Genomic DNA, 20,204 nt, shown 5'->3' with positions numbered 1-20,204 from the left:
GGGCTCAAAGCAACCATCAGTCAAGCAATGCCCAAAGCTTATCTGAAGCTGCTTCCCAAGGGACAGGAGAGCAGATCTGAGTAGCTGTGCTCCAATACAGATAGGTTTAGCACTAGATATTTCATGATGATAGTAAGGAAGCATCGGTGATGATAGGGATGGTAAGCAAAGAAAGGGTCAGGGAGGGACCAGAAGGATCCTTAGTTGCCTCCGCCTGCTTCTTTGTCCTGGTGATTGCTCCTCCAGAGGGTCATCTCACAGTAACTGTGATGAGCATAGAGTTCTTATAGGAATCCTCATGTAATAAGTCCAGCTCAGCTATGGCATCATCAAAAGCTTGTTTGGCTAAAAGACAGGGCTGCTTAGATATAGTCTGGATTGCCTAGTAGAATACAGAGAAGTTGAGGGCCAGGCCCAGCTGGAAGAGATGTGAAGGCTGCATGTGTGATTTGCTGATCTCAAAGGCTTCCTTGTAAGCTACTTTTGAAGCTTCAACTACTGTTTTTCTTCTCCCCAGAAGCCACTCTGCCAGGTAGAATTAGTAATCAATCACCTTTCATTTTTAGGTAAAACACCTTGCTCTCATACTGGAAATCATGGCAGTTCTTGATGAGGAACTTGTCAAACAGAGCCAGGACATCATTGTGAACAGTCTCCAGCTCCTTCTCAATCTTCTCCCACTTCACTTTAATTCTGTTCGATTTCTTTTTGTTTCCATCAGCCATGGTCTTCTGCTCAGTGCTACTAGTGATCCTCCAATAAGATTGTTTAGAACCAGCCACAGTCTTGTAGCCACCAAGAGGAAATTTCAATCTTCGTTGGAGAGAATTCATCTTGGTCACCAAATTCTCCTCCAGGTACTGTGCCTTCATGACGTAGGCCATGTCATTGTAGCATTCCACTTGCTTGGCCAGCCACGCCTACTGAAGCACCAGCTGCTTCAATGGAACAGCTTAGACTAAGCAAAAAGAAAGAAATATGCTTATCACCTGATTTGGAAGAAACAGTTGTATTGTCTAAGTTTGTAGAGTTCATAAGCTTTATAGATCATGAGAATAACAATTCATCTTGTGAAGGTTAAAATGTACTTGTAACTTTAGCTAAGTAACACTATCCCACAATATTGTGAAATTTATGTAATCACTTAATCTCAATAAAGAAATTAAAAATATATTAATTGTTATTTTAAAGGTGATGTACAGAGGAATTATGGTTACATACATCAGATAAAGTACATTTTTTGGACAATGTCACCCCTTCCCTCATTCTCCCTATTTTTCCTTCCTGTCCCCACCCACAAGTTGTATAATTCATTTTCAACATAGTATCTAGTGAGTAGCACTGCTGCATTTGTTCATCCTTTGTCTCACCATTTCTGTGACAAAGACAGATAAACACACAAGCAAGACAAAAGGAAATGAAAACAAAACAGCAACAAAGAAAAATAAACCCTCTTGTTTCCACTTTCTGAAGTTCATTTCCATAAATATTATTTTGTATGGTCATATGCACAAAGCAATTATAAAAATTCCCCTTTGGTCTCATTCTGTGTCAATGTCTAGAGACCTATGTAATTTATCATGTCTAAGTGTATTTTTTTCTATTCCTGTCTAGTATGTTTACTTATAGATTGATAGGTGCATTCTAGTTACAAATGAGGGAAACCATGCAACCTATGATTCTTGGTGTTGTCTTCCTTCATTTAATATAATTTCTCCAAGTCTTTCCATTCCTTACAAATGGTACAATATCATTTTTTCTGATGGCTGAGTAGGATTCCTTGTATGTGTAATATTTATAATATATAATATATATTATGTATATAGGGCTGGGAAGGTGGCTCAGTGGTAGAGTGCTTGCCTTGCATGCATGAGGCCCTGGATTCCATTCCTCAGCACCACATAAGCAGAAAAAGCCAGAAGTGGTAGTGTTAGAGTGTTAACCTTGAGCTGAAGAGCTGAGGGAGAGTGCCCAGGCCCAGAGTTCAGGCCCCATGACCAACCAACTGTCCACTGAGGAGCATTTGAGTTGATTCCATACCTTGGCTATGGTAAACGATGCTGCAATGAACATAGTTATGCTGGCAGCTTTAGTATGGCCTTGTTCATGTTCTACTGGATAAATGTCCAGGAGTGGAACTGTTGGGTCATAGGAAGCTCTATGTTTATTCTTTTGAGGAACCTCCATACTGCTTTCCAGAGTGGTTTACATTCCCACCAATAGTGTAATGGCATTCTCTTTTGGCTACATCCCCACCAGCATCTGTTATTGTTTGTTCTCTTGATAATGGCCATTCTAACTGGGGTAAGGTAGAATCCCAATGTTGTTTTGATTTGCATTTCTTTTATAGCCAGAGATGTTGGACATTTCTTCGCGTGTCTATTGACCATTCTTGCTGCTTCTTCTGACAAGTCTCTCTTTAAGATTTTAGCCTGTTTATTAATAGAGTTGGGTTTTTTTTGAGAGTTTATTTCTGGGAGTTTTTTTGAACTCTACAGCCTGCTCAACAAATGATGCTGGCAAAATTAGCTATCCACATGCAGAAAACTGAAACCACGTCCTTATATATCACCCTTGAATTCAAAATGGATCAAATACCTCAATATAAGGTTAGATACCCTGAAAATATTACATAAGGGGTAGGGGAAACAATAGAGCTCCTAAGCAAGTGTGGAAACTTCCTAAGATCCAGAGTTACAACAAATCAAAGAAAGACTGAATAAATGGGAATGCATCAAATTAAATGGTTTCTGCATGGCAAAGGACATAGCTAACAAGATAAATAGCCCACAGAATGGGAGAAGATTTTATCAGCTGCTCTTTGTCCCCCAGGTAATCAGCTGCTCAGCCTCTCCTGATGCTGGCACAGCATCCAAATCCCACTCCTGAGCAGGAGCTCATGCATACTGGTTCCCAGGCAGACCCAAGCTGGAAGGCAGTGCTGCTCATGCCCTCTCACTTGCTTGCCTTGAGTACAGTGTGTTCTCTCTTTATAAATGCATATTAGTTGTATAAATTTTTCATTGTGATATCTCCATATGCATATAATGTGCTTTGATCAAATTCTGCCCTTAATAAATTGATTTACTTAAATAAATGTGTAGCTCATAAAGGACAGCTATGAAATTAAAAAAATAAACTTTATACCCATACTTGTATTTCAACTTGCTCTACATCATGAATGGCAGGGTTAGAGTAACATACCTCAGCACACTTTAGCAACTGGCTTACCACAAAGAATACTCCCTCAATTAATATGAAAAGAATGGATAAAATTATATTTCTGAATTTTGTTCTCAAAGCATTCATAGAGTTGACTCAATATATAGTAGTAAGGGAATTTCTCTAAAGGGAGCTGCTATGTTGATGTCCACACAAGAAGGAAGATACACAATGGTAATTAACGCAGATCTCTTACTGAAAAATGACAGTATGTTTCCACTCAATTAATATGTAACCAACACTTTACTTTGAGCAAATGAGATCTCTTATTGAAGGGGTCCCAAATGAATCTGTTCTCTTTTTTCTGCATTACAATCTTGATATTGATTATCAGGTCACTATCAGATTATTTTCAATTACCTTCACAAGACCTACATTTCCCACAAAGTAATTACTTTATATGATTTTGCCTGAACAAAATGTGTCATGGCAATAACATGGAATAAGAAAGACAAAATGAGGATGGTGACAGGAAGCAAATGCAGATATTGTGGATATTATGTAAGATAAAAATGTCCTCAAAGGTATGGATTAAGTGGTACAAACCCTCAACTTGTTACTCTGCCTCTTGGCAAGAAAACATTTGGTTTTTATAATTCAGGGAATCAAAATTTCTCTGTATGTATACATGTACATATATATTCATCATAAAAGAACTATGACTGCCGGGCTTCGGTGGCTCACGCCAGCCTGGTCAGGAAACTCAGTGAGACAATTATCTCCAACAAACCACTCATAAAACCGAAAGTGGTGCTGTGGCTCAAGTGGTAGAGCACTCGCCTTGAGCTGAGGAGCGCAAGTCCAGATTTCAAGCCCCATGACTGACAAAAAAACAAAACAAAACTATGACCTTATAATATCAGAGGAGAGAGAGATAATGTGCAAATACCATTCTGGTAGAATTGGCTACGAGCTACACTCATTTTGAAATTTGATAATTTGTATGATTTTTTAATTAAGCCTTTAGTCTATGTTCTGTGCATTAATCCCTTTTCAGATGGATAACGTATGTATATTTTCTGTGGTGTGTTGCCTTGCTATACTTCGACTCCTTTGCAGAGAAGCCTTTTAGATTGCTGTAATGCAATTCATGTTTTTGCTTTGTTTCCTGTGCTTTTGAGTTCAGATGTGGAAAATATTTGCCCAACCCAATTTCCTGAAATTTTCCCTTATGTCTTCTAGTATTTTCGAATTCCAATTAGGCCATTTTGAGTGATTTGTTGAAGTTAGTGGGAGAAAGCAGTCTAATGTCTTTCTATGAATATGGAGTTCTAAATTTTTTTGCATGGCTTATTAAAAATATTTTTTTCAATGTGTATTTAGCATCTTTTCAAAAATTAGTTGTCTATAGTTGAGTGTTTTTATTTCTAGTTTTATTCTTCTACCCCATTGACCTATGAATCTGTATTTGTACCAATACCACAGTTTTATGATTATAACACTATGTTGTATATATTATTTTATAATTTTAATACTATATATATATATATATTTCACCCATTTAGTTAAATTTACTCATAGTTATTTTGTTTTTGTGGCAATTTTAAATAGGACTGCTTCCTTAATTTTTATTTCAGATAACTCATGATTAGCCTGTGGCAACAAAAATAAATTTTGTGGGATGATTTAGTAGTCAGTGATTTTACTGAATTACCTTAGTACTTCTGACAGGATAGTGATTACATCTCCTATGATTTTTATATATAATATGGTGTCATCTGCAAAAAGTGACAACTTGACTTGTACTTTTCTAAAATTTATGATGTCGCTGAGCTTCTTTGCTCAATAATGGTGCTCTACAACATGAGCCACAGCTCCACTTCCAACTTTCGTGGTCATTATTTTGGAGATAAGAGTCTCAAAGACTTTCCTGTCCAGGCTGACTTTGAACTGTAATCCTCAAAACTTAGCCTCCTGAGTAACTAGGATTACAGGCATGAACTTCTGGCACCTGGTTCCTTGTGATATTTTTAATCTTAAGTTTTTGTTGGTTTTGTCTCAATTTCCGTTTATTTCTATGTACTTTATTCCTTCTTGATTTCCTCCTGGATTTATTCAGTTTTTCAAGCACAAGTTGTTTAATTTCCATGTATCTGTACAGTTTCCAAAGTATTCTTGTTATTGACTTAAACTTATTTGCAGTATAGTTCAAAGAGATACTTAGTAACCTGGAGTAAACAAAACTTTGATGTGATATTTTTGGTGTCTTATCATGTGATCTGTCCAAGTAAATGCTCCATGTATATTTGACAGCTGTTGGATATAGGGTTACATAGACCTTTGTCCGGTATTTTTTGATGTGAAATGTGTTGGCTATTTCCTTGTTGTTTTACTATCTGAATAATATGTCAATTGTTTTATGTAGGATATTAAAATCATCAACTATTTTTGTATTGGAGTCCATCTTCCTCTTTAGAACTGTTAATATTTGCTGTGTGCATATAAGCACTTTGATGTGTGGGTTAAATATGCATTTAGAATAATTATTTCCTCTTTCTTAATGGTATACAATGTTAATAAGTAATGACTTTCTTATGGTTTTTACTGTTATTTAATGTCTACTTTATTTGATGTAAGCACAGCTATATCTGCTTTGTTGAACTCCATTTGCATGGATTGTCATTCAATGCCTTGTCTTTCCATCTATGTGTCCTTAGAGGTGGTCATCTTTAAGCAACATACACTTTGTTTATATTTGGCTTATTAATTCCATCCCTGTATGGATTTTTGTTGGAAAAGAATATAAACATTAAAGACATTGATCAACAGCAATTGTCTTACTAAGGCCATTTTATTGCTTTATTATTTTATGGTAGTTCTTTTTTCTCTCTCTCCTATAGTCTTCATTTGTGGTTAAGTGGCATGCTCTAGAAGTGTTTTGAATTCTTAATTATAATTTTTGGTTTATCTACTATATATTTTTGATTTGTAGTATGCCAAGTGTTTTATAAAATATCTTTTGTTTATAGCAAGCTATTCAGAAATGACAGGATCTTATTATGGTTTTAAACTGAAGGAAACGAATTTTAGAAAGAGAAAATTTACTATTAAGAAAAAACTGCAGTTGAATGGTATTCTTCCACATGATGAATTTTTTATATTCTTGTTTACATGATCCTTAGTTAGCTATTGTGTGGCTATTTTTTAATATAACTTTTCACCTACTAATTGTCTGTCTCCACTTATTCAGTAGCTGGGATTTCAGGAACAGTCTACCATGCATAGTTCTTATTCATTACAATTCCTGATTAACACATCTTAATTATCCATGTTTATGTGATTCAGCATGAACTCTATTTTTACATTTAAAGTTATATACTGATGTGTGAAACATAAATTTTTATTTGGTATGGTATAATCTTCATACATGTATGTCCTGAAATGTTTAAATTAAACTCATGTAGTGAAAGTTTTATGATTCAAACTTCCAGCATCCTTTCTTCTACCTTTGGGAATACAGACTGGCTTTCCATGGCCATCAAACTGTATAATAAACTAAAGTTAATGGGAAATATTTAATTGAAAAGTAATACTTTTCGCATTATAACTCCAAACTGCTGCATTGGCCAGTGCCAATCCCAATTCCACTCTAAACTAATATGAGGTCTTATTTTTTTTTAATTCCATATGTGAGAAAAGTTCACGTCATAAATGTCTTCTCTTGCATGCTGTCAAAAATTACAAAAGTTCATTGTTGTATATATGAAAAGTATTCTGTTTATGTGTATGTATGCATTCATGTTTGTGTATGTATGGAAAAACAAGTTGCTGGAAAAATTAGCTAAGGAAGAGAGCAGGTAGGTCAGATTTGAGGGAGAACAGGTTCCACTCAGGCTAAGTACCCATCTAATTCTGGGAAAAACAGAACCTGCCATATATACATACGTATTCATATATATGTAATACTTTACCTATCCTTCCAGTATTTATGCATATATTTGAAAGCTGGAGGGAATGTGGCCAGAAGGGAACCCTACTGCATTATTGGTGGGAGTGTAAACGTGTTCAACCACTTTGGAAAACAGTATGGAGGTTCCTCAAAAGACTCCACATAGAGCTCCCCTATGACCCACCAATTCCACTTTTGGGCATTTACTCAAATGATCACAAACAAGGCCATACTAAGGCTACCAGCACAACTATGTTTATCACAGCATTATTTACCATAGCTAAGATATGGAACCAACCCAGATGACCATATATGGTATATACCATATATATATATATCATATACCATGGTGTATGTATATATATTATATATATATAATTCTATGCCTCCATCAGAAAGAATAACATTGCCCCATTTGTGAGGAAATAGAAAGACTTGGAAAAAATTATATTAAGTGAAGTAAGCCAGGCCCAAAGAAACTTAGGTCCCATGGTTTCCCTTATCTGCAATAACTAGTGCATGTGTAGGACAAGCAGAAAAGGCCAAAAGCTATGTACATATGACCAGATAAGATGGTGCTAAGTGAAATGAACTCCAAGATAGGGACACAAATACCTTTTTCTTTCTTGCTATTGTTTCTAATGTATTTATAATGTGCCATATGAATTTTTGTTTCTTTGTATTTCCTCCCCCATGGTATAACCCTTGTTTTCACTTTATTTGATGTCGGTGCCCTGCATCTTGTATATACACTTCTCTAATTCAAGGAGGGGATGGGAAAAAACAAAATACTTAAATAAGGATACAGGTTGGCCCATTGTAACAATATGTACAAAACACTATGTTGAAAATGAACTTTACAACTTCGGCTGGGGGGGGGGGTAAGTTGTGGAGGTGGGATAGAAGGGATGGTAGGGGGAAAACAAAGGAGGAGGTAACAATGCGATAGGAAATGGTACTCACCTTGCTCATGTAACTGTAACCCCTCTGTATAGCATTTTTAAAATAAAAAATGTAAAAAAAATTATGAATCTTCCTGCATCAATTATGCAAATGCTGGAACCTTAATACACGGTTGTTGGGAAAATAAAGTAGTGCAACCTCCATTTATAGTCTCATCAACAATGTATCAGTGTTCCTTTTCCCACACATTACCACCAGCATTTGTTCCTATTCTTTACAATGGTCATTCTTACTGAGGTGAGATGGAATATCAGTGTTCTTTACTTATTTTTATTTTTGTGCTGGTCCTAGAGCTGAACTCAATGCCTGGGCACTGTCCCTGACTTTTGTGCTTAAAGCTAGTGCTCTACCACTTGAACCACAGATCTACTTCTGGCTTTTTGGTGGTTAATTAGACATTCCTACCTGGGCTGGCTTCAAACTGAGATCCTCAGATCTTAAGCCTCCTAAGTAGCTAGGATTACAGGAGTGAGCCACCAGTGCCCGGCTTATCCGTATTGTTTTGATTTGTATTTGCTTTATGGGCAGAGACACTGAGCTTCTTTTTCATGTATTTTTTTTTCATTTTTTCTGAGAAGTCTCTATTTAGCCTCTTTGCTCATTTATTAATTGTGTTATTGATTCTGTTAGGGTTTAGATTTGGAACTCCTTGTTTATTTTGGATATTAGGATATTCATATAGCTAGAAAAGATCATTTCCCATTCTGCAGGCTGTTTTAGCTTAGTGACTAAGTCCATTATTGTGCAGAAACTTTTTAGCTAAATGTAATCCCATTTGTCAATTCTTTTTTCTATTTGCTGAGCCCCTGGGAATCTTCTTAGAAAATTCTTGCCTATGGCAATAAATTCTTATGCTTTGTCTACTCCTTGTAGTTATTTCAAGGCTTAAAGACTTATATTAAGGTCTTTAATCTATTTTTAATTGATGTTAGTATGGGGTGACAGATAGGGATGCAGTTTCTGTTTTCTGTACGTGGATATCCAATTTTTCCAACATTTGTTGAAGAGACTTTTTTCCAAACGGTATTTTTTGTTCCCTTGTTAAATATCAGATAGCTGTAGGTATGTGAGTTTATTTCTGCACCTTCTATTCTGTTCACTTGGTCCTCAGGCCTGATTTTGTGCCAACACCAAGTTGCTTCTATTACTATAGCTCTGCAATAAAATTTGAAGTCTAGGACTGTGATACTTCCATCACTGCTTTGTTTTTGTCCAGGATTGTTTTGGACACTTGTGATATTTTATGGTTCCATATGAATTTTTGGATTGTTTTCTTTATTAGAGGTATCAATTTTTAAGGGAAGACAGATCACATGGATGGGGAGAATGTGGTGGTGCAGAGCTGCTCATCTCCTGACAGCAGGCAGCAAAGAAAGTTTGATAGAGAAGTACCAATCTTTTTATTGTACTAAAATATAAAAATATACTGTTAATGACATTTAATGTGTTCATAATATTGTGCAACATCCTCCACTACCTACAGAACATTCTCATCACCTGAGAAGTTAATCTTGTCCTCAGTAATCAACCACTCCCCATTTTCTCCCTCCTCAGCACTTGGCAACTAATCTGCTTTCTGTCTGTCGGCATAGATTTTTTTAAATCATGGATAGTTTATATAAATGGGATTATACAATATCTTGCCTTTGTATCTTGTTTATTTCACTTACCATAACGCTTTTAGGGTAAACCTATACTATACCCTCTATCTAAACTCCATGGTTATATTTGTATGTGTGTGCTGGTCCTAGGGCTTGAACCCAGGGCCTAGACGCTGTCCCCTGAGTTTTTTTTTGCTCAAGGCTAGCACTCTATACTTGAGCCACAGCTCTACCTCTGCCTTTTTGGCAGTTAATTAGAGGTGAGAGTCTCATGGACTTTCCTGCATGAGTGGGCTTTGAACCTTGATCCATAGATCTCACCTTCCTATGTATCTAAGATTATAGGCACCTGGGCACAGGTGCCCAACTTTCATGCTTTTTAAATTTGAAGAGTGATAACTCATTGTTTGCATATACTTCATTTTGATTAGTCATTCATGAAATTGAAATTGAAGATTTGGGTTGTTTCTACTTTTGACTACTTTGAATAGTGCTACTATAAACATTCATGTATAAGTACTTCTTGAAATGTCTGTTTTCCTTCTTTTTCTATTTTTAAATTTTATTATAAAAGTGATGTACAGAGGGGTTGCATAAATCAGGTAATGAGTTCATTTCTTTTTTTCTTTTTTTTATTATGAAAATACTGAACAGAGGGGTTACAATTACATGGGCAAGATATTGAGTACATTTCTTATCAAGCATTGTAGCCTCCCCCTTTGTTTCCCCTTCCCATCCCATCCTCCCCCCTTTTTGAACAGTGTTACCCTTCCTTCATTTTCTCTGTTTTCCCCTCCAGCCCTCTCCCTCCCCACCCCCAGGTTGTATACTTCATTTCCAACATAGTGTTTAGGGAGTATTCACCCTTTGTCCCAACGTTTCTGTGCTTCCCCTTCCTTCCTATTGCTGATTTTTTAAATCATTGTTTTCTATTTTATTTATTCATTCATTCATTTCTGTACTGCTGAGCATCTTTCCCAGGCCTCCCACATTCTTCCTAAGCAAGTGCTCTACCACTGAGCTACAGCCACAGCTTCTTTTCATTTTCTGTATCCTAATGATTATGAAGTTGTATTACCATATTCATTTGCATTGCACCAATGAACATTGTTTCATATGCTTATTTTCATTTGCATATCTTCTTTAGTAAAGGATCTATTCAAGTCAGTTGCCCCTTCTCCACACCATGTTTTTCCTTTTTGTGAAGTGCTTAGGGCCAAACCCAGAACCCTTTATATGTTAGACAAGTTCTCTACTACTAAGTTGTATCCCTATTCATCCACTTATTTTTTTTTCTGGTTAAATGGAGACAAGATTCTCATGGAATTTTCTGCTAGTTGCAAACCACAAAATCCTTATGGATCAGCCTCCTGACCAGTTAAAATTACTGGTGTGAGCCACTATCACTGGATAGTCCATTTTTAATTGCATTGTCCTTTTGTTGTTGACTTACAGTAATAGTAATTATTGAAACCTTTGAAAAACATAGCCTAAAAACTCCAAAGATTCCAGCAAGAAACTAACAAAGGAGTTCAGCAAAGTTACAGGATATAAAATGAACATACAGCAATCAGTAAGTGTTGTTCTATTATTGTAGTCAGTTATCTAAAAGAGAAATCAGAACAACAATGCCAGCCAGCACTCAGAAAGCTGAGGCAGAAAAATTGAGAGTTAAGCCATACTGGACTACATAACAAGACCTTACTGAAAAAAAAAGAGGGTACTCAGTCCAAAGGCTTAGGTTTGAACCTCATGTTGCCCCTAACTCTCAGATGCCCAGGACTTCCTGCTACTTGCTCACTGCTATCCCTGTACCACCTGTAAATACCTACCAAGAGTCCAAAATAGCTGGTAAAATTTCTTCCCATTAAAATTTCTATCCAGACAGAGAAGGATCCTAGCCAGCTTATTTGTAACAAGTACTCTATTTAGTCCTATTGCTCCACTCTCTGTCTTCATTTTCCATCAACAAGGATGAAACACACATTAAAGGGTATAATCATGTTTAATCCCTGAATAACAATTGGATATATTGCAGTTCAGTCTGTTTCAGGGATAGGAGAAGCACAATGATATTTAGTCCTTAATAAGTGAAGAAAGAGATTGTGTTATATCTTGAGATTTTCAAGATGAAGTATGAGCAGCATTGTTGGAAAGAGCATGATGCCTTCCCTTGTGATGACCCTAGGCACATAGTATAACATGTTATCTTCTTCTTCCTTTTCACTCTCAGAGGAGCTCTTACCAAAGGAGTGTGGATTCTCATAAATGCAGCAACGTTTAGATGAGCGACGGCCCAAATGTTCATTGTCTATAGTGTCACTTGACCATTCCACCCTCTTGCCTGACTTCCTCTTCCCTAGAATGGACAAGTTAATATTTTGGATCCCATTTTCCAGAGTAATTGTGGTCTCAGACATGACTTCTACCAGCTGAGATTGTGAGCCTTCCATAGTATAGATGGGAGAAGGATGGAGAGGAAATGATGTATTCATGGTATTTGGGAAAAATATGATTGTGAATCAAAATTGTAGTCACAACTAGAAATGGGATGTTGTACTTATTTCTTTATCTTAGATTCCCAGCTAGGTTTCTCTTGCTTCTGGCTTGCTGTTTTTGATCAAAGTCAGACCTTGGAATCAAAGAACAGATTTTGGTTACCAGGGAAACTGAAGAAAAGAAATCTGGACCAAACTAGTTCAATTTCCTGTTAGATAGCAAATAGTATTTTATAATGTACTACTTCATTAAAATTGGTTTAGACCCACCAAATGGATATTCATTTTTTATTTTTATTTAAAAAGTAATAACACATACAAATAATATTTCTTCTTTTCTACATAACCATTATGTAGTTGAGTATAGCTACAGTCTAGTGCGCATATTAATGAGAGTTAAAGATAAGTCTGGACTAGAACTCAAGTGCTGGATTATGGAGGGAATTTTTAAAAATTTCTTTATGATTGCATAAATTTCACAGTATTGTGGGATAGTGATACTTAGCTAAAGTCACAAACACATTTTAACCTTCACAAGGCGAATTGTCATGATCATGGTCTATAAAGCTTATGAACTCTACAAACTGACAACACAATTATTTCTTCCAAATTAGGTGATATGTACGTTTCTTTCCTTTTGCTTAGTGTAAGCTGTTCCCATGGATGGAATTTTTAAATTCATCCTATAGTCTTCCTCGAACCACTAAATTTTCTCTTAGGAAAGGAAACTTCATGAAAAAGACAATTGCTCATTTTTTCACTAACAAAATGAAAAGAGTTTGCATTATAGATGGGCATGAATCCAAATGTGGTCAGAAGCAGATCTGATAAGTAGTAAAGAGATCGGACTAAGAAAGGCAGAGTAGCAGAACGAAGAAATACATAGGAAAAGAAAATAGGAATGGCTGGAATTGTAAGGATCCCTTCATATACATACCCATATGATGATAGTAAACTCCACAACTTTTGTCTGGGCTTATATAAATATCCTATCAATAGTCATCATAGAGAAACCAGCTTTATTTTGCCTTTATTGTTGCTGTCTCTGTGACAACCCCGAGACACAGAAGGTATGTTTGTTTTTGTCCCCTAGGAGATCTGGCTTTAAGTTCTAGGTGGACTTGAAAAATATTGCTCCCTACACCTGTTTGTTTTGTGAAAGATCCAGCAATCTAAAACTCCCTAGCCTTGACACTAAACACTTCAAATCCTGTCAGTGTTCGATCAAGCCTGAAAATTTCATTTACCTTCTGGATCTGTCTCTTAGAGCTGTGGTTTTCAAACTTAGGTACATGTCAGAATTCCTTACATTTTTAAAAGAACTTTGCATATCATCAGGCTCAACCCAGAAAGATTAAAGTTCAAACATGGCATAGATATTTGAGCCATAGATATGTGAGCCAACATTTTCTTGGCAAAGTGTCTTCAATCAAAATTTAGTTCATGGGCCAAAAATGTGCCACCCTTGCTTAGGACTTAATTTTATATCATCCTTAAAAGAACATATATTGGGGATAACATTGCTTTTTACTTATTAAAGTGCGCATGCTTTGATAATTGTAAAATCACAAAAGCATCAGTGTCATTTACCTAGATTACCCCAATGATAACCTCTTATATAGCTTAATTTATTAATTCTTATTAATCTCAGCACAATACTATTGGATGGCAACCTCTTTAAAACATTTAGCCACATTACACATTGTCATTTCCTTCCCCTCCCCTCTGTTCATTGTACAGTTCTATGAAATTTTATCACATCCTTAGGCTCATGTAATCACAATCACAACTAAAATAGAGAACTATTCCAACATCCTAAAGAAGCTTTTGCTATCCATAATATTTATATCTGCTTCAGTGCCTTCTATAACACTGAGCAGCTGCTGAAAATGGCAGAAATGTCTGAATAAAAAGCTGCTTGCCACTGGGTTTGATAGCTTCTGCATCAAGCTCTAGAGTTTGTGGTCCACGAAATTAAAGTCAGAGTTCTATCACATGGCTATGTCTCACATCTGCCTGGTTTGTGACACTCTGGAGGCACATAAGAATGCAGAGGACAGCATGGGCACAGAGATGGGAACCTGTGGTTCATCCTATAACATACAGTTCTTCTATGACAGCTTTGTGCTGCTCTCTTGTTCTGAAGTCACATTAATTTGCTATTGTGACCTTGGGTGTTTTGCCACCACTGTGCTGAATGAAGGATATGTCTACACTGTGTGGAATCTGAACATCAGACTATATTGCCTATACTTGCCAGAGGCTTCCACATGTGCACCTCCAGGCTATGATCCTTTGATCAGACTACCTGCTGAGCATCTGGCAGATGTGGACTTGTCAAACTTCATCTTAATTCAAATTGTTTAGCTACAAGCTTGACTGACACAAGATTGTGTGGCTATAAAGTGCCCAGCATGGGAACTCAATGTGGCTCTTTATATAACACCATGTCCCTGTGCTATTCTTCGCCATTTCTTCCAACAGTAAGTATTTGGCATGCTCTAGCAAAGACCAGCTGTTTATGCTGTGGGATATGGTTTCCCTATCCTTCCTAAACAATTGAGAGGCCTCTCAGACAGCATCACCAGGCAGCAGCCAGATAAACTCGACTCAATTCATTTTCTGATTTATTCACTTGATTATTTGGTATTTTGGTGTTTATTTTTACCTCTTTATATATTCTGGATGTTAATCTTTTGTTCAATTAATACCTTGTAAAAATATTTTCCCATTCTTTGGGTTGTCTTTTCATTCTGATAATTATTTTTATGTATAGAAGATTTTTTTTGTTTTTGTTTGTTGGTTGATTGTGGGGCTTGAACTCTCGGCTTCAGTGCTGTTCCTGTGCTCTTCAGCTCAAGGCAAGCATTCTACCACGTGAGCCATAGGGCACTTCCAAAACCGTATTTTTTTTTTTTTTTTGGTCAGTCGTGGGGCTTGAACTCTGGGCCTGTCCCTCAGCTCTTCAGCTCAAGGCAAGCGCTCTCCCACTTGAGCCACAGCGCCACTTCCAAAGTTTTTTTTTTTAATACTATTCCATTTGAGAATTCTTGATCTTGAGATATGGAAAATAATTTTCCATATCTCCAAGTGTTTTGCTTGTGTTTGCTTCAAAGTTTGAGATCTTATATTAAGAGTATTGAGATATTCTAAATTAATTGTATTACAAGGTTAGGGATAGGAGGTCTAATTTCAGTATTATACACGTGGAAAAACAGTTTACTCAACACTACTTGTTAAAAAAAACTATCTTTTTTCCAATGTGTGTTTTCTCTCCTTTGTCAACCCTCATTTGGATGTGATTGCATGAGTGTATTTGTGGATCTTTTAATCTACTTTTGTTTTATTAGCTTTGATATTCAAAGTCTTAGTTTTCCATATGAGATTTTCTATTTCTGTGAAGAATGACATTAAGATTTTGATGAGAATTGCATTGGATCTAGAAGTTATTTGGGTAGTAATGCAATATAAACTGTCAATCTGTGAACAAGGTCTATATTTCCATTTTCTTGTGTCTTCTTCAATTTCTTTCTTCAACATTTTATGGTTACCACTATATAAGTTTTTCACCTCCTTATTTAAGTTTATTTCAAGGTAAAAGTTTAAGGATATTGTATATAGGATTTTCCCACTTGGCCTATTCATTATTGAAACACTACTGATTTTTTAACATTATTCTTGTATCTTGTTACATTCCCAGAAGTGTCTATCAGATCTACACATTTTTTGGTGCAGTCTTTAAGGTCTTTTAATGATATGATCATATCATCAGTGAATGGGAATAATTTTATTACTTCATTTATATATGTATCCCTTTGATTTCTTTTTCTTTCATTATTGCCCTAGATAGGAATTCCAGCACTGAATAAGAATGAGAGAGTTAATAGCCTCTTATGCTTTTAATTTTTCTCCACTTAGTATTGTTTGGCTATTGGTTGTCATATGCAGCCTTTATTATGTTGAGATATGTTCATTCTGTTCTTAGTTTCTTCATAGGTTTCATTATCAAAGATATTGCAGTTGACTAAAAGCTTTTTCTGTGTGCATTGATATAACAGTGTGATATTTGTCTTTGGTTCTGTTTACAATTTTATTGCTTTCCATATGTTGAATAATCATTGTGTCTGGGGAATGAAACAAATTTGATCATGGTGTATAATCTTTTTAATGTGTTGTTCACTTTGTTTAAAGGATTTTATTGAGAAGTTTTGTGTCTATATTCTTTATAGAAATTGGGATATTATTTCCTTTTTCTTTCAGTTTTTAATCTTCCAGTGTTTTTATAAGATGGTTAAAATTTGTTCAGTGCTTCTTGATCAGAGTTATCCCTTCCAGCATTTTCCCCTATCTTGTCTATTCCTTCCTCGGGACTCATGTTATGTTTTCTGCTTCCTTTATCACATATCTACATTGGGTGTTATGACTATATTTGTCCACTCATTCCCTTTTCCATACATCTGTGCCACTACCAGTACACCATGCATTCAAACTTTCTTTTAGCTTCCTGATATTCATTTAGTAAACACTTAAACTGTCTGTTAATTGTTCAAAGTTTTACTGTATGGAATTTCACTCTTGATATTCTCTACATTAGTCACACTGATTATGTATATATGCACTTGCCCCTGAATATGTTTGCATGAGATGTTGTATTTGGGGTCTAAACTTCACGTATGAGATGAAATAGGCACCCTTGTCTTTCTGGGACTGGCTTAACTTGCTTAGTATGATATTTTTCAAATCCATTAATTTCCCTGAAATGACATAATTTCCTCCTTCTTGGTGGCTGCATCCAATTCCATTGTGTACATAGCTCACATTTCTGTTCCATTTATCCAGTTTAGGGTACTGGACTTTCTGTATAACTTGGCTATGGTAAATATTGCAGCAATAAACATGGATTGCAAGTGCCTTTATTGTATTCTATCATGCAATCTTTCATATAAATGCTAACGAGTGCTATCACTGTATCACAAGGTAGTTCTCTGCTTAGTTTTTCATAGATTTTTCATACTGATTTCCATAATGGTTGCACTAATTTACATTTACATTCATTCTCATCAACAGGATAGGAATGTGTCACTTCTTCCCCATATCCTTACCAGAATTTGTTATTGTTAGTACTCTTGAGGTTATCCATTCTTACTGGAGTGAGGTGGAATCTCAATGCTATTTTGATTTCTATTTCCCTTATAGAAAGAAATGTTGAACATTTCGTGTACTTATTGGCCATATGTACTTCTGAGAAGTTTCTGTTTAACTTCTTTGCCCATTTATTAACTGGGTTATTGACCATGTGAGTTTTCATTTTTTGAACTCCTTTTATATTTTGGTATTTAGATCCTTGTCAGATACGCAACTCCGAATGATCTCCCATTCTATAGACTGTCTTTTTGTCTTAGAAACTATACCCTTCACAGTGCAGAACCTTTTAAGCCTGATGCACTCTCACTTGTCAATTTTTTTCTCCTGTTTACTGGACATCTACATACTCAGGAAGTTCCTGCCTATGCCAATTAGTTCTAGTTCTACTTCTTCTGAAGTAGTTTCAAGGCTTCAGGTTCTTTTTTATTGTAAAAATACCGTATAGTGGTTACAGTTACATGAGTAAGGTAATGAGTACATTTCCTATTGAGCATTGTTATCTCCTCTTTTGTTTTTTTCCCAACCATCCCTTCCCTCCCCACCTCCTCCTAAGTTGTAAACTTCGTTTTCAACATAGTGTTTTGTATATCTCATTGTTGCAATGGGAAAACTTGTATCCTTATTTAAGCATTTTGTTATTTCCCTTCCCCTCCCCAAATTAGAAAAATGTATATACAAGATGCAGGGCACAGACATCAAATACACTGAAAACAGGTTATACCATGGAGGAAAAACATGCAAAAGAAGCAAAAAAAATTCACATACTGCATTATAAATACGTTAAAAACAATAACAAGGAAGCAAAAACCACTTGTGTTCCTATCTTGGGGTTCATTTTGTTTAACATTATCTTGTATTGTCATAATGATGTACATAGCTTTTGGCATTTTCTGCTTGTCCTAGACATATACTAGTTGTTGTTGCAAATAAGGGAAACCATGGGACCTATGTTTCTTTGGGCCTGGCTTACTTCACTTAATATAATTTTTTCTAAGTCTTCCCATTCCCTAACAAATGGGGCAATGTCATTCTTTCTGACGAAGGCATAGAATTCCATTGTATGGTATGTATGTGTGTGTGTGTGTGTGTATACTTATTTTTATATATATACATTTTTTTGGGTCTGGTCGTAGGGCCTGAACTCTGGGCCTGGGCGCTGTCCCTCAGCTCTCCAGCTCAAAGCTAGTGCTCTACCACTTGAGCCACAGCACCACTTCCAGCTTTTCCTGCTTATGCCATGCTGAAGAATCGAACCCAGGGCCTCATGCATGCAAGGCAAGCACTCTACCACTGAGCCACCTTCCCAGCCCTGCATTTCTTTTATGATTAGAGAAGTTGAGCATTTCTTCATGTGTCTATTGGCCATTCTTATTTCCACTCCAGAGAAGATTCTCTTTAAGTCTTTATCCCACTTATTAATTGGGCAGTTGTTTCTTTGAGGATTTGTTGTTGGGGGGAGTTAGTTTTTTGAGTTCTAAGTATATTTTAGATATGAGACTCTTGTCTGTTCTATGGCTAGTGAAGATCTTCTCCCAATCCGTGGGCTTTCTATTGATCTTGCTAGCTATGTCCTTTTCCATGCAGAAGCTCTGCAGTTTCATGCAATCTCATTTGTCCAGCCTTTCTTTGATTTGTTGTGTTTCTACGTCTTTATTAAAAAACTTTCAGCCTATGCCAAGGAGCCCTAGAGTTTCTCCTATTCCTTCTTGTAATGTTTTCAGGGTGTCTGCTTTGCCTTCAAGGTCTTTGATCCATTTGGAGTTGATTCTGGTACAGGGTGATAGATAAGAATATAGCTTTAGTTTTCTACAGGTGTTTAACCAATTTTGTCAGCACCATTTACTGAAGAGGCTATGTTTCTTCCAGTTTATCTTTTAGCTCCCTTGTCAAAGATTAGGTGGCTATAGCTGTGTGGGTTGATTTCTGGGTCTTCAGTTCTATTCCATTGGTTCGGGTCTGTTCTTGTGCCAGTACCAAGCTGTTTTGATTGCTATGGCTTTGTAGTAGAGTTTGAAATTTGGTATTGATATTCCTCCAGCACTGTTGTTTTTGCTAAGGATTGTTTTAGCTATTTGGGGTCTTGTATTGTTCCATATGAATTTTTGGGTTGTTTCTTCTATTTCATTGAAGAATGAGTTTGGAATATTGATAGGTATCACATTGAATTTGTAGATAGCCTTTGAAAGTATTGCCATTTTCACAATGTTAATCCTCCCAATCCAGGAGCATGGGAGGGTTTTCAATTTCCTAAATTCTACTTTAATTTCCTTTTTCATGTTTTTAAAGTTTTCATCAGAGAGGTCCTTCACTTCTTTAGTTAACTCCTAGGTATTTTATTTTTTGTGGGGCTATTCAAAAGGAGTTTCTTTCCTGATTTCAGCTGTGCTCTTCTCATTGTTGTCATATAGAAAAGCCATTGATTTTTGAGGGTGTACCCTGCTACTTTGCCAAAGTTTTAGAAAAGCTCAAGTAATTTGGGTGTGGAGTCCATGGGATTCTTTAAATACAAGATCATGTCAAGGGGCTGGGAAGTTGGCTCAGTGGTAGAGCGCTTGCCTTGCATGCGTGAGGCCCTGGGTTCAATTCCTCAGCACCACATAAGCAGAAAAAAAAGCCGAAAGTGGCACTGTGGCTCACGTGGTAGAGTGCTGGCCTTGAGCTGAAGAGCTGAGGGACAGGGCCCAGGCCCAGAGTTCAGGCCCCATGACAGGACCCCCTCCCCCCATCAAAAAAAGATCATGTCCAAAAAAAATCATGTCATCTGCAAAGTGGGTGAGTTTTACTTCATCTTCCCTATTTGGATCCTCTTTTTGTTTGCATCTTGTCTTATTGCTATAGCTAGGCATTCTAATACTAATTTGAAGAGAAGTAGAGAGAGTGGATATC

The 20,204-nt window shown here is 36.4% G+C and overlaps 1 pseudogene; it reads right to left on the bottom strand.

The window, feature by feature from the left end:
- Nucleotides 1-200: 200 nt before the first annotated feature.
- LOC122128303 lies at nt 201-12,170 on the bottom strand (annotated as a pseudogene).
- Between the last annotated feature and the right edge of the window lie 8,034 nt (nt 12,171-20,204).

Source organism: Dipodomys spectabilis, unplaced genomic scaffold, assembly GCF_019054845.1.
Source record: "Dipodomys spectabilis isolate Male_0828 unplaced genomic scaffold, ASM1905484v1 ptg000328l, whole genome shotgun sequence".
Lineage (NCBI taxonomy): Eukaryota > Metazoa > Chordata > Mammalia > Rodentia > Heteromyidae > Dipodomys > Dipodomys spectabilis.
Note: the sequence above shows the minus strand (reverse complement) of the source record. Positions and strands in the feature narration are given on the sequence as shown.